Source organism: Alligator sinensis, unplaced genomic scaffold (assembly GCF_000455745.1).
Source record: "Alligator sinensis unplaced genomic scaffold, ASM45574v1 scaffold768_3, whole genome shotgun sequence".
NCBI lineage: Eukaryota > Metazoa > Chordata > Crocodylia > Alligatoridae > Alligator > Alligator sinensis.
In genome coordinates, this window is record NW_005842135.1 from 132,466 (window position 1) to 146,183 (window position 13,718).

The window sequence follows — 13,718 nt, forward strand, 5'->3', positions numbered from 1 at the left end:
CACTTTAGAAGGAAGTACCAAATGCTGAGAACCACAAGGAGACAGGAAGGCAGAGGCAATCTTTACATTTTTCTTTTACCCTTTCATTTTTTCTGCACAAAGAAAAAACCCAATATTGTGTTAGTAAATGAAGAAAAACACTGACCCTAGTCTTACACTGTTCTAAAAATAATTGATTTCCTTCCCCATTGTAACTCACTTTTAATAATATTAAGAACTGACCCCAAATTAATTGCTTGATTGCAAAATAAACATGAAGTGGGGAACATATACTCATACAAGTGTATTTGGAAACGCACACAAGCGTGTATGCACCTGCATGTGTGAAAAACAAAAAAACTCATTTCATCATAGCAGATAATTGTCAGAGTTTATCATAAATCTTCAACACATAGAATACCCTTTTAAATAGAGACTTACAGTATTCTAGTAGAACAGGGGTGACCAATTCAAACTTTACTGAGGGTCACTTACAAGATATGCTTCCCAAGGGAGACTACCACTAGTGAGAATGTAAGACCGCACACAGTTGCAAGCGGGGAAACTAGTGCATGTCAGGGTTTGTAGAAATTTATGAATCCTCATTGTGAGGACGCTGAGGTGATGAAGAGTAATTTGACTTGCTGTTTTGCTTTTTAAATCATTTCTGTTCTTGAATAGCAGCAAATGAGTTGTGTAATAAAGATTTACGGTGAGCCCTTGGATTGCCATGGTGGGCCATATGCTGTCCCCCACCCATACTAGAATTAATTAAAACATGTATTGTTGCTCTAATGTTCTTCAGTGTTTGGGGTCATTACTGTACAATATTGGAGCTTGTTAGTAAGAAGAACATTTTCACAAAAGTGTAGGTGTTGGTGGGGAGGCGGGGAAGGCCATTGGCATTTTCTTGCAGTCCCAAGTATCCAGCAGTCTCAGCTCTTATTTTTTTACTTTGTGTATTTTATGAAACTGGGAGACTAAATGAGGTTGATTTTAAGTGTTGTAGTAATATGCCATGTGCTGCGGTTGCAGTGTACATTAACTTCTGCCTTCTCTTGTGTTTAGCTGTTCTCAGCAGTCTTGCCAGTCCTATGAGAGATGAGCGTGACTTTTTAGAAAACAAATTATGTCTACTTTATTTTTATTTAAAAAAAATAAAGTCAGTCACAGGCTGACTAGGGGAAGCTGCTGCAGTGACCAGAAAACCATAATGTTTTTTTAGAAGCTCTGTAATAAGATTTCCCTTTTTTTCTTCTCTGGGGAATCTTTGCCACAGTTGCTCTGGGTATGGATAAGAGAAGCTCAGCTCTCAGAGAATAGAAAAGAGATTTCTCATCATCTTTCAGTCCCAAATGCATTACTTTTCTACTGTGTGTGGATTGCTTGGGCTAATTTGTGTGCTCCAAAGAGTATGTGCTGTGTGTTTTAGGTGCATCCTGCATCTCAAGGTATTTTTTTATTCACACACCTGTTGTCTAGGTTTTTATTTTTGAAAGGACTCGCACTGTGGTTTTCAGTACTGTGTGTAATTTTAAGCATGTCAGATCCAATACTTGCCTTGTAGATATTATGCTTTTTTATTTACTGAACTGTGCACATAATCTTCTCTGTGACTCTGGTGAGAGTTTCTCATTCCAGTGGCATGATATATCCCCCATCTTCATGTGTTTATTTGTTATTATTTATTGGTATTAGGATAATCCTTTGGGGCCCAAAACGGGTATAGGGTAACTCTGCAAGCTCATAATAGATAGCCCCTACATCTGAAGACATTTCCGAGCAGGCATTTTTCAAAAGGCAATGGAGGGAGAAAAAACATAGAGGTGAGATAAAGGAAGACAGATTAACAAGGAAATGATCATGTTTGCTATTATAAGCAGCAGGTGGAAGCTACCAATTGCTTTTCTAGTTTGTGGCAAAGCTGTGTCTTTAAAGAGAGTGAGGTGTTTTTTTTGCTTTCTCATATATAGGGCTCAGTGCAAGAAACAAAACTGGTTGGATGAAAACTGCACTAGTGAGCAACAGAGTCGTATGGGCTATAAAGCAGAGGTAGAAAAACATTAGATTTGGTCTCAGATATTTTGCATTATAGATTTGAATAAAACAGAATGTATGTGCTTATGTTAGGATTCAACTTGCTTTTGCCATCGCTAGAGCCTCAAAATTATCATGGTTTTTAACCATGTAACTCACTTTTAATAATATTAAGAACTGACCCAAAATTAATTGCTTGATTGCAAAATAAGCATGAAGTGGGGTACATATACTCATATAAGTGTATTTGGAAACACAAGATTATGTGCGTGCATGCATGTGTGTAAAAAAACAAACTCATTTCATCACAGAAAAGAATTACCAGAGTTTATCATAAACCTTCAACACATAGAATACTCTTTTATTACAGATTCAACTCTTTCTCGGGGAGCTGATTACCCTCAGTCCTACCATCTGTGATGATAATTATTTGTGTTCACAATGGAGATACATAAATGTACAGCTTAAAACAATGCTAGCTGGCTAACTTCTAAATAGAACTTCACACAGCCATGAACACATTTTCTGTGTACAATACTGGTCTCTTAATCTACCTAATGTTCTTGTCACCATAGTATCTGAGTGCCCACAATTAGCAGGTGGCCCAGTTCAGCAACCATTAGGAAGGTATGATGTATTATCCATGCACAAAACACTAGATTTATAATGGTGGTTTGAAGTGGACTGTTGTTTAATTTCACCTGTTTCAATTGCAGTTGATGGGTCACCTGGACTAATAGGAAATGGGAATCTAAATCATGTCCCTAGGGGGACATTGCTAGGCCTGCTTACTTTGATGCTTTGTAAAATAGTCTAATGCTAGGACATATCCCTACAACCCAGAAATGCTTTTTTAAGGTCTTGTCCACATTAGGCTGTTAGTTTCCAGCACAGCTGCACTCGGACAAAACTATACTCCATACACTTTGCACCCATACAGCATGATTTAGCAGTGCTGTACTCATGCTAATTTTAAGCACTGGTGGCTAAGATGTGAGCAAGGACCAGCCTTGGTGTCCTGTGTATATAGCATTTGGGAATGGTTTGCATCTCCTTTTCCATGGCTCAGCTTGTTTATCTGCAGAGATTTTAATATCCTATTTAGGACCTTCCCAAGAACAGATTTATTTGCTTCTCATCTTGAGGCAGAGTTGGGAAGAGGGAGAGGGCCGTAGGGGGGGAAAAATTGCTCCAGCTATTTCCTGATGCCCCCCCAAGTCTGAGACTTTGTGGCAAGGCTCAGAATTAGTTTTTTGGGATGTGCTGGTACTTCTCCTAGCTCCAGTCACAAAATAAATTCCACAGACCTAAAACATCTTTGTCAACAGATGTTCAGAATAGTCGCATACATTTTCTCAGATCCTTGTGTTTTGTTTAATGGTTCCTCAAAAATATCCAAAATGCCTATGGCATCTGAACATTTCTCGCTGAGGTTCCTAGGCCCCATGGGCTATTTGAACTTACCTTTCTCTTCAAAGGGCTCCTTAGCTGCTTAATTTTGGCTCCTTGTTTGTGAAGAAATACAAAATATTCCCAATCTTGGTCTCTTCAGATCCGAAGTGAGCTGTTGCGCATAGTAATTTGTGTACAAGACCCTTCTTTTTCATGTGTATTTATGAGCAGCAAATAGCTAATGCTTTAAATGTCAGCAGTGTTGCCTTTTGCATCTGAATGGTGCAGGTAATACTTCTCAGAATACTTCCTTTTTTTCCCCTGAACTCTGCAAACACAGGTGAAATGCTGCTACATCAGTTATGCCCCAGACGTATTTTCAAAGCTATCTTGGTAGTCATAAGTTATAGAACATTTTTGGAATGATAGGGTCTAGGGATAAAGCAGCTTCATGAAAGAGGTTAGGTAGTACACCAAGCCAACATGTGCTAGCTGAATTTGAACCATGCTTTTCCGAGCGAAAGGCGTTCTTAAAATGGGTCCCTGCAAGAAGATATGTATAACTCCTGACATCAATAGACACCACTTTCCCTTGGGACTGGTAGCCTTATTTAATGGCTGAAATACATATTGCAGTTGTAATTGATCCAAATATTAACAGTATTTCATTCTTGGGGTCGGGATGAGTATTCCAAGACAGGCCCTGGTTTGGCTGAGCATCAGGAAGACTATAGCATGCTTACCTGTGGATTTATATAGTATAGTTTATGGCAGCAGCAGGCAATTTTTCCTGTCAGAGACACCATCCCAATGACAAATCATTTGGAGTGGGGAACATCCAGGTAAAAAGCTGATTTAGAAAACAGTCATTCCTTTGATTTTTGGCTACCAACTGTCTGTACAGACACAAAGGAAGTCAGTAGGCCCCGATTCAATAAAACACTTAAGCATGTTTAAATCTGTCCCCATTCAGCAAAACATTTAAGCGCACACTTTAGTCTTATTGGAGTCTGTGGAAGTTAAGTGTATGCAGTAGCTTAGGGATGCAGCCAGGCACCTGGGGCACAGAGACTGGTGACTTCTGGTTGCTGCATGATTGCAGTTGCAATTGCTCCTTACTCTCCCCTCCCGGCCCCCTCCCCACGTGCCCACCCTGAAATCTGACCAGGTCTGTAGGAGACAAAAGCTCAACTTTTGGACACCCATATGTTTAGAAGCTTGTCCTCTTATACAGGAAAGCTGTACAAGACCAGACTGCCCTGCTTTGACAAGTATCATGGTAAGGGAGCCACACATGCCCTAGGAAGGTGGCTCCTTCCTTCACTTCCTAGCTTGTTTGTGGTGATTTTAGTGACATGCTGATACCCCTTTAGCTGCTAGTGCTTACTGTAAACAGGCTTTTCTGGAAGTGAAGGTTTCTCTTGCCAAAACAGGAGACACTAGTTCTGTGCCAGCTGGTTGTGAGCAGTGAAGCATTGAGTATACACTTCTTTCTCTTTCTCTGTGCAAGTGTCAACAGCCCTGAGACCTTGGCTCAGGTTTTTTTTCTCCCCATGCAAAAACACACTTGCTCTGGCTACCAAGGACAGAACTGATAAGCTCAGCAACATTCAATACCTGCTGGTCAGATGTTAATCAGGTTCTTGTGTCCGCTTTTCTATTGCTCTGCTGCTGGTCCAGCACCTTATTATCTGGGCTGCTGCATATTATTTCCATTCATATGTAAAGATGGGCCTGATGCAACTGAAATGTTTTGCTTGACTTCACTGTTGAATAGCTTTATGTGTAAAGCAGAGTTTCTGTACCTTATATGTAGAGTATGCGTGTTTATGAGATGAGGGTTTGTCAGAGAAATTACTTGTCCTTTTTAAGTACTGTTTCTTCTGTGCTTTGAGACTTCATTTCCTGCTTAGCCAGGGAATATATTTCCCCCCAACTCCCCCTTTTTATGAAGAACATCTATTCATTTTGCCTCATGTCTTAGCCGTGGGTTTGATCTTGCTTCTATTAAAGTCACCAGCAGAAATCTTAGTGACCTGATTCTGCTCTGATACAGTGCTCTGGAGTAAAGTCATTAAACTGGAGTGAACAGAACAGAACCAGGCAGAGATTTCAGTTCTGTAAGACTGTTTCTGTATCCAACTGTTTGAGATGAGAACTTTTTTCCCCCCTCCTGTTGGAGGCAATGGGAATGGAGGAACCTGGACACCCTTCTGTCTGCAGTTTGAAGACTTCAGCATGGGTTTCTTTTACACCCAGGATCCTCACTAATTTGTCACTGGGAGGGGCTTTTTGCCCAAAGTCCATGATCAATTTTGCAGCAGCAAAGCAATGAAAACTGCAAATGGGAATTTCCCCATGGAGTTAAATAAAATAATTGAGGCCACCAAATTTTCATTTTGTGTGTAACGATACCATATTCAATTAAGTGATTTGTGGGAGCCCTCCTTTAGCTTCTAGTCAACAGCGAGTCTAGGGGAAAATTAGCCTGGATTTATTTTTTAAACAGCTTTATTTGTGACACAGCTGTTGCCTCTGACCCTTTGGGGCTTAAAAAAAATAGTTAAATTATATTAATGTCTAGTTTGTTTCACTGTAGCTAACACATCAACCAATTACTCTTGTGCATAATCTACTGAATCTCTTCCCTCCGTTCCGTGTCAATGTATTATGTGTATCTTGGATTATGATTCTTTTTTGTCTTAAGTTATTTTATGTTATAGAACAATATTTAAATGAAGCAAAGAGCTGATTAAAGTTGATGAGTTGTTTTGTTTTTCTCTTTGCTTTCTTTTGGATGTACTGTAAATTGTAAACCAAGGATGCCAAGCAGGCTTGGTTCAATGGCTAAAATTATTGTATTACAGTGTAATGCTGATCTAGGCCTTGTCTCAACACTAGAGCACACAGACTTGAATAAAACTGTTACAAGAGTCATTGATTTTAGGTTTGAGTTTTTGTTTCTGTTTTTCAAATAGTTTTGAATAGGCTTTTGGAATTGATGATGACAGTAGAAAACTGTCAGTGCTGGATTGGAACCTAGCAATGTCTGTACAAGCTCACATACATACCTCTGCCAGTACATCTCAAATATGGCCTGCAATTCTCCCTGCTGTTCTGGTTTTGGCCTCTCTCAGAGCTCTGTAAATCCAATGCATTACAATCCCAACATTCAAAACTCATCTGCTAACCCAGTCTTTAGCTACCTTTTGATCAAATTGTTTAGCTGTATGCTGTTTTTACTAAAGCAAATGTTCATGCAGTACTAGGCTAGGTTCATCCTACTCTTCATTCTACTTATGACCCAAGTCAAAGTATAAATCTAGTAGATGTCCAAAACTTGAAAGTCTAATGTAGCTACCCACTTTGAACAGGATGACAAATAGCCTTTTAAATTCACTTTAATAAATGTATTTTGAATTCATGCCATTTCACTGAGCCTGTCAGAAACTGCTAGCGCGCAGCAACCTTTCAAGAACCTATCTCATCTGCTATCTCATAGTGCAAGAGCCAGAGTAATGTGGTTTTGATTCCAGGTTTGTGTCTTGGTCTGCAGGCTGGCAGCTTGCTCAACTGAAAGGAAGCATTTCATACAACTTTCTTCCTCAGTTTAATTCATGGAGATGCACTGATATGTCTTGTAGACAGTCCTATTTCCCAGACCCCTAAAGCAAAAGTGTTATTTCCATAGTGTTAGGAGTGCAGTAAAAAAGAAAACTGAAAAATCTTCAAACTATAAAAATAGGGATGCTCTGTAGCCAAGTAATGCATAAGGAGGTTTACTACTTAGCTCAATAATGGAGAAGGTAGTACTGCTCACATGTTTTGTTGAAGCTGGTGGATTTTTAGGCAGAAAAGTGGCTTGCATATAAAACTGAAATGAATGTAAACATATTAGACAACTGTCTTCTCCCTATAGGACTTTTATTTATATTTTTCATCATAAATCTGAATGTTCAAAACCAGAGAGATTTGTTCTCAAATTCTGCTATAATGGTTCCTGGGAATTATAGTTGGGTGCCCCATGCCTCTGTTTTCCTATATAGACTAAGTTCCTTATGTAAATTAAATTTTCCATTCTCTATTGTAGCCATGTATCTGCTATGAAGCACTATCAGCAGTCCCCAAGAAGAGCCTTGGACCATCACGGGAGATGTAATCCTAATAAGGAACACAGATTGTAGAGAAGAATGGAGTGAGACTCGCACAGACTATAGAAGCAAAAATAGGGACTGCAGCAGCAAAAATCTGGATTTTAAAAGTGAAGATAAAAATTTGACCAAGTCTGTAGGAGACAAAAGCTATTACTGAGTGCACACCACAGATAAAAGCCTAAGTTCAATGGAGATACTGACTAAGGTACATACAGAATTAGTAACCTAGGGCAGTGCTTCTCAGCCTTTTTGATTTCGCAGTCCATCTTAAGCTCCAGAACTAGAACCACTCTAGGGCTAGGTACAGACATTCAAAACCCCGGAGGCAGAATCAATCTAAGTTGCACAGTTTTCTGTAAGCAGTGTAGTTTAGATCAATAGTGAACAGAACAAACATTCACCCTTTGGTGGCAGGGGCACATTTTAAACCAGGTTCCACCATTTTTAAATCAGTCTGTGTTTACCAAGCTTCTGTTCTGCTATGGTATAGACCAATTTCCAATCCTTTATATTGGTAAAAATGTAATATCTGTACCTGGCTTAGTAGCCATGAGTACAATGCTATATTTGCAGTTGGCCAGGGGTTGTCAACTGGGGGTACGCTTATCCCTGAGGGTACTTTGAAAGGTATGCGGGGGTGGGTGGGGATGGAGCACTGCCACTCTGCACCACTGCCTCACAGGAGCAGGGCCAGGATGGGGCGAGAGCAGGGCCACACAGATGCGCACAGAAGCTGCATCGCTGCCACTTCACCACTCGCCATGCCCTGCTCCGCATCTGGCTGTTCTCAACGCCCCTCCCCCTGTTCTGCATCTGGCCTCTTGCCACTCCCTCCTCTCCCCGGCCCCCTCTCCGCATCCGGCCACTCACCTCCCGGGTGTACACTTATTTAAAAAGGGGGCTGCCAGGGCTACCCTGATTAAAAAAGGTTTAAAACCCCTAAACTAGGCAATGCCATGCAGTTACCCAAGCTAGCTCTGCATACAGTTGCTTCCAAACAGAAAGTAGTGTGGCTAGGATAGTGTCACTGTGCCTGGCCTAATTAGCATTATCTAAGCTTGTGAAGCATACAGAACAGCAGTGTGGGAGCATAATGCTACCTGACACTGTGGAAAACACTTGAGGGTGGGATCAGCTGATATTCTCCCACCTTGCGCCATATCAATCCTTGCAGCTCACCTGTGGCACCACTGCAGCCCACCAATAGAGAACTATGGTCCTTGTGGGATACTTTGTGGCTGAGCGATAAATGTATTTTTGTGTGTATACCAGGGAGGTGTTCTAGAGCTCAGTTCTTCCATACATGGTGCTTTGGCTATATTCTGTACAAGATCAGGAAAAGATTTTCTCTTGCGTCTTTGGTGGCCTTTATGTCTTCAGAACAGCCAGCAGCTGGTTGCATGCTGGAATAACACTTTTAATTGTTCATTTAAAAGAATACCACATTCCTTTGAGAAACTCTTCAGTAGCCTTTCCAAGTCTAAGAAGATTAAGGAGAAAGAGCCTAGACTTACTCCTCTGATATACACTCAGCTAATAACATAACACTAATCTGCTTTTTAATTAAATTTTGACATGCTTAACCCTTCTTACATGTGAAGGGAGGCTAGAAAGACTGTCTCAATGAAATATCCACTGTGCTTAGGAAAAAATTAATAGTGGCATGATATGTTTGCTTGAAAGATCTTGTGGCTGTGTAAGCTGATATCAGTGTTAGGAAGTTTATAGGCTTTAGAAAAAGCACTGGAGTGAATTAAGCTGAACAAGTGTTACAATAGCTCAGCTAAGGCTCACTCACAGGCATGGCCAGTTTAAAGTTAGCTACAGGTTTACTTCTCATTTTCCCTACTGCCACAGGTAGAACTACTGTTCCAAGCAGTGATGCAAATGTCTCATTAAGAATATAGAAATCTGGACATTTATTTGAAGACAGAGTAGATTTGGACCTTACAGACTGTGTGTGTGTGCATGCACATACGTGTAAGCATATATGAAAAGCTTTCATGGACTAGAGTTTACCTCATCAGGTGCTGTGAAAAGATGTGTAAAGAGCAGTGCATAAAGCCAGTCACAACTTCTTACAAAACTGGATATTATGCCAACAGGTCCTCTGTGAGATTTCCTCCTGGCTTCTGTTTGACTGTGAAACTCTTGTCATAGTATTCTTGGCACTTTTGGTCCTGGATAGATTGGAGAAAATCAGAGCTAGGAGAAAATCAGAGCTAGGAAGCTAGAATCCAGAAGGTTACCTGAATATTTTCCAAGTCTGCAAGATGTTTGATTTTATGTTTTTTGGTAAGGCTTTGATAAAATATTCCTTTTATCACGATGATATGTTCCTTCTCTGGCGTGGATTTCCTTGTCAACCAGAGCAGAAAGGTATTGGAATTTTGGAAGATGTTCCAGTAATAATGTGCTGCAGGATGAAGCAGTGAGGTCACAGAGGAAGATATGTTCCTACATCTTTATGTATGTATAATACACTTATGGGATTCTGCATTTTCTGATGGAAGCTTTCTATTATGTTCCAACATGTTGAGTGCCTCTTAGAATTGCTTAATCTGGATACTTATTATATGGCCTGTGATTTACTTCAGTTAAGTCCTTATTAATTAGTAAGGAGCAAATCCATCAACAAAATATGCAAACAGAACGCAAAAAGATGGGATTGACTGATGGTGTTCTAGTTTAGAGATACATGATCCTCTTATTTAATATAACCTGAGCTCTGCTTTGTGACTGTAGAATTGCAAAAATTGCTGTGGAATTTATCCCTTACCACAAAAGCTATTCTCTGGCTGCTTAATTTTAATTTTAAAATAAAGTATTTAGCTCATTTGTTTGGCAAGATCATTTTAAACGTGTAAATGCAAACCAGTAGTGTGGCCTGAGGCTGCAGACAATCTGTACTAATAGCTCCACTAGTTAAGAGGGTTCTATGCATCCCACTTTGAGGGCTTTTGAACTCTGAGTCCAAGGCTGTGGAATCTGTCATGTTTCCAGGGTGCTGTTGAATTCACAGTTTAGCTGCAAACTGATGTTTTGTTTTGTGTCCTTGCTTGTTGGGACCTGCCTCTGGCTTCTGGCTTTTCCTATAATTAGCAGTTAATTGGATTACAAAACATGTTCCCTGCACTGTTCATCAGAGCCATCAGGAATCAAGGAGCTAAAGTGGTGCCCCGCTTGCAGCCAAGGAGCCTGAGGAGCCACAAGTGTTAACTTTGTCAATTCAGCAGTGATGCCACAGCAGCTTATGCATTTGTAGGGCAGTTGATGGGCTTAAATCAGCCAGTGGCTCTTTTCTTCCCTGAGTGAGGTTGCCTGGGCAGCACTATGGAAACAGAAGCCAGAGTGCTGACAAGCATGACCAAAACCCCATCCTCAAAATAGTTATAGATTAATTTTGCATCAATGAGTATTCTCCAAATATGAGCCCTGTCTCTATGCACCTGGGTTGGTTTAAGGTAGGGGTCAGGCTATACTGAATGGTAATGAAGTATAGTTTGTGGTATTAGAACAAATTAGTGTTACCATGAAATTTAAGATTTTGTGGTAAATTCCATAGTGACCCTATTTCCTGCAGATTTTGGGAGTTGTTGCCATGAACTTTGATCCCACTGTGTCTCCGAGTACGAATTGCTCTGAACCTGTATGTCAATATTATCCCTACCTAATGGAGAGAAGGCAGTGGAAACAAGGACACTTACCATATGACAGGAGGTTTAAATGTGGGGGCTTGTTCTTGTTGCATAATTTAGGCAGCAGAGCTTCACTACATTATGTATCAAATTGGAAATGATACAGCAGAGGTCAGGAGTTGAAGGCTCTCCTCTCAAGGGTTCTGGGCTAAGTACAGACGTTCAAAAAGCTGGAGCCTGAATGATTCAGTCTTTGCAGGTTACTCTAACCCATGTAGATTGAGCCAATTTGCAAGTGAATGGACATTCACTTCTGATTCCAGAAATGCAGCCACATGCCTGCAGTGGCTCAGGCCAGAAGCTGGGGGGTGCTAGAGCAAGCCCTCCCTTCCCTTCTGCAGCAGCTGCAAGGCTGGAGGGAAGCTGAACTGGGGGGAAGGGTCATGCCCAGACCCAGACCCAGGCACTGAGTATGATTGGGGAGGGATTTAAACCCTCACCCTGGCCTGCAGGGCCCCTAGCCAGGGTGTGCCTGGAGGGGGAAGAAGGAATCAGCCCTTGCCAAATTTGTCTCCGGGGGCATGGCCAGACACTGGCCTGGCAAAGTCAGGGAGGGAGGGAAATTAAAGCACTGTCTCCCCTCTCTCCCAGCCAGAGAACGCAGGGACCCCAGCCAGAGATTGCCCGGCTTTCTGCCCCACTGGCTGCTTGCACAGTGGGATGTGTGGCCAGAGCCAGCCTGGGCCAGTTCTGTCTTGTGCCATGCTTCCTACAGCGTGAGTCGGGAAGGGGGAGCCGGGCAGACCCTGGCTGGGGTACCTGTGCCACTGGGAGAGAAGAGGGACAAGGGGTTTAGTCCCCCTCTGTTCGCCTCCCCCCTTTCACCTGAGGCTGCTGCCTAAGTGGGCTCTGGTCATGCCTCCTGCTACTAGAGTGGTGAGCAGGGGGGAGAGCCAGGCAGATCCAGGCTAGGTTCCCATGCCAGTGGGAGAGGGGAGACAGTCGGGTTGAATCCCCCTGCCTTCCCTTGAGCATGCTGGCCCATACCCCCTGCTCCCTCCCTTCCATTCCACCTGGGAAAAATCTGGCAGGGGTGCTCCACCAGGCAGATTGTGCTGTGCCAGCTGGGTTTCCCACCCCTACCCCCACCCCCTTGTCAGCCAGCCCTCATTGCTCTGGCTAGGAAGCAGAGGGGCAGGGCCAACCCTGCTCTGCTTAAGCAGACAGCCCAACCCAGGGCTGCAAAGCATGCTGGGGCACTGTGATTTAACTTGAACAAGGAAGGGGTCTGGGACAGAAGTTCCATAAACCGATTTGACCTAAATCTGTTAAGCCCTATTGTATATTCAACCAGGTTTATTTTAAATAATTTTGGGCCATTTTGAAACCAGTTTATGTGCACTGAGCTTCTGTTCTGTTACAGGTTTAAACCAGTTTCTGATACTTAAACTGGTTTATGTGTAACTTCTGTCGCTAGCCCAGGATGTAAATCAACATAACAAATGTGGCTCCATGTAAACCTCTCCTTCTTCTTAAATGCTTCAGCCCCTGCTCTTTCAGCCAGGCCCAGTTTCCCATCCTAAAACCTACAGAACTAGTTGCTTTCAAAAACTGCATGTTTCCCACCAACACAGCCAGAATTATAAAGCTTATGAAATGCCTCCTGCCTGAGAAGCCTGAGTAGGCAAGTGATTGTTCCCATCTTCTGTCTGGAAGGATCTTCCTCTTGTTTCCTCCCACTTCAGCCCTTGTAAGGCAGTAGTGTGAAAGCAGAAACAGAAAATCTCTGAGAAAGCTATAGAGTCAGGAAGGAGGTAGGCAGGATTGTTAAATGGAAAGAGCAGAAGATCCTTTTGTAATGGAGGAATATTTTGGTGTTCAACAGGATGAGCAAGGGGCCACCTAAACGAGACAATAGGAAATGCTGCAAAGGGTGGTGTGTCTGATATCTCACTGGATTTAGGTAACTATTAAGCCTGTGTGAAGTGGCTAGTATTTGCTTCGGATTCAGCCGATTCAGGGCACAGTGATTCAATTTGGTGATTTGAATTACTGTCCCGATTTGATTCGGCCAGGCCAGGCCCATCTCCTGCCCCTCTCCCAGCCTGGCAATGGCTGCCCCAGCTCTTGGCACTTAAAAAAAAAAAAAAAAAAAGCCCCACATCACTGGGTCCTGCCAAGCAGGGGGCAATCCCTGCTGCCCCACAATGCATGGGGGGCTCTGCATAAGCCCCCCAACCCCCCCTGCTCCCTTGGCCCCCCCCATGGGTGCCCCGCCTGGGCCAGGTCTGGCCCTTTAAGAAGAAAAAAAAAACGAAAAAACACCAGGACTCACCACTCCTGCCAGTGGGGGGTGATCCCCACTGCCCCATGCCACGTGGGGGGCTCTGCATGAGCCCCCAAAGCCCTAAGGCTGCACCAGGAGCAGAGAGTCCTGGGGCTTTTCTCACCTTTTTCTTTTTCTGGCCTGAATATAACCATATTGTACTGGCCTGGGCAGGGCACCCGTGGAGGGGCT